Below are 2,310 nucleotides of genomic sequence, written 5' to 3'. Positions count from 1 at the left end.
GGACCAGATAAATGGCCTCAGGGGGCCGCATGCAGCCCGCGGGCCGTAGTTTGGGGACCCCTGCTCTACGGGATAGCTACCTAAGGAGCCCTAAAAATCTGTGTGTGAGCCCACATCGAACTGCACTGAATAGGTATGAAACTGGGAGAGTTTTCCTTTTATTTGATGAGATTTCACATTTCTATCGTCTTTTGTTGCTTTCCTGTGACCGGTCAAAAGTGCACCATGACTTTACGGACACACTGTAGTAGTATTGGAGTCTTTTGGGAGGCAAATGGCTAGCAGCTACATCTATCAAGTGCAGCTGAGCCTCTCTATGGGTAACCAGGGCCAGGCTGGGTATAGCCCTGACCAAAGGGAGGACGTTAGGTGCATAAGGGTTGGGCCCACTTGGAGGAGGGGTCTTGGTACTTCCAGGAGCTTGAGTAAAACCTGGTCTTGGCTGATAGGCCCCAGACTGTGAGGCAGGGGCCACAGTGTAATTAGCAGGCTGAAAAATCCGGGCGGTGTAAGTGTGTGCAGGGTAACTGCTCGCCGGTACTGCTGTGGCAGCTGGGCAGGCAGCTGCTGAGGCTGACCAGAGAAGGGTGGAGGCTGGTGCCTGGGAAGCCGGTTGCTGGCCGTATCCCTGGAATTGCTGAGGTTGTTGGGGTCCAGTCTGCTGACTATAGCCTGCTGAATACTGAATGCCGTACTGCGGCTGCGGCTATGGCGCCAGCGGCTACTGAGCACCATACCCGGCCTGCTGCGGGTACTGCTGGTACATCTGACCTTCACTGACCTGCTTGTGTCTGAGCTCCTGTATACAGTGGCTGCTGGGGCTGAACTCCCGGGGGGCGAGCTGCAGAGGAGGAGGAAGCAGTGCTGTCAGGAGTTCCTGAACGGTCTTCTGCAGGAGCACCGCGTGGCCCTGAAACCTGATCATCTGTTAAGCCAAATGCTGACATGACATTTTTATTGATCTCATCTTGGTTTTTAAAGGATCAAAGGCTGACATACTTGCTGCCATAACCTGAGTAAACTGTTTTCCAGAAGAATCAGAAGCAGCAGGCTTTTCTCCACCACCATCCACAGTGTCATTTTCAGGAATATATTGGTGGGAGGTCCTGGTTCTGCAGGTGGTTCCAAGCTATTCAATAAGTGATTCACTTTATTTTGAAGTTCTATGAGTTTCTTTTTTTTTTTTTTTTTTTTTTACAGAGACAGAGAGAGTCAGAGAGAAGGATAGATAGGGATAGACAGACAGGAATGGAGAGAGATGAGAAGCATCAATCATTAGTTTTTCGTTGCAACACCTTAGTTGTTCATTGATTACTCTCTCATATGTGCCTTGACCGCGGGCCTTCAGCAGACTGAGTAACCCCTTGCTCGAGCCAGTGACCTTGGGTCCAAGCTGGTGAGCTTTGCTTAAACCAGATGAGCCCGTGCTCAAGTGGCGACCTCAGGGTCTCGAACCTGGATCCTCTGCCTCCCAGTTTGACACTCTATCCACTGTGCCATCTCCTGGTCAGGCTCTATGAGTTCTTGATGGAGATATTTCACCTGACTTGATTCAAGAGGTCTTGGTTGGCCATTAACAGATAATGTTAGTTTCAGTATTCTACTACACTGAATTGCAAAGGAAAGGTCAGAACTATCCAAAACTGTTATAAGATCTCCATCTTCATCTTTATACTTTATTGTAACTTCATCATTACTTAGAAGTTTTCCTCTGAAAACTCGTTGCCTCATTAGCACTAATTCGTCGTAAGTAATATTTTCATTATGAATGGGAATTCGTCGAATATCCTCCCCAAGTTGAGCTTTGATGACTAGCTTCCCACTTAGGTCCCACTGTCCATTCATGGTAGAATCCAGGATGGTAGATATATACAACTGAGAGAAAGACAGCTTCCGGCGGCCGCACTGACCCAAATGGTGTAAGGTCACCGAGCTCCAGGGCTCCCACACTGTTATTAACCTTCCCCACACTCTTATAAACACTTCCTATGCTCTTAAACACTTTCTACACTCTGAAACCTACGTCATTTTAACAACATATAAAATCCTATATGGGTACTCACCACTGAATATACTATAACTTGAATGATGATGATGATGATGAATTAACTGTGCAGTACTGATGACAATGAAGGTGATGATGATGAGATGAATGTACTGCACAGCCAAGGAAAGCATTTTTTTATGTTGTTTTCTATTTTTTAGGCTAGAAAATACCTATTTTACCGCAAAAATAATTAAAATAATAAATATATAAGAATACCTATATACTGCAAAATCCCATGCTACAGCAAAAAAAAAAAAAATCCA

The 2,310-nt window shown here is 46.1% G+C and overlaps 1 pseudogene; it reads right to left on the bottom strand.

The window, feature by feature from the left end:
* Positions 1-314: 314 nt before the first annotated feature.
* On the bottom strand, positions 315-1,936 carry LOC136311178 (protein TFG pseudogene; annotated as a pseudogene).
* Positions 1,937-2,310: the final 374 nt, after the last annotated feature.

The sequence above is a fragment of the Saccopteryx bilineata genome, chromosome 7, assembly GCF_036850765.1.
Source record: "Saccopteryx bilineata isolate mSacBil1 chromosome 7, mSacBil1_pri_phased_curated, whole genome shotgun sequence".
NCBI lineage: Eukaryota > Metazoa > Chordata > Mammalia > Chiroptera > Emballonuridae > Saccopteryx > Saccopteryx bilineata.
Note: the sequence above shows the minus strand (reverse complement) of the source record. Positions and strands in the feature narration are given on the sequence as shown.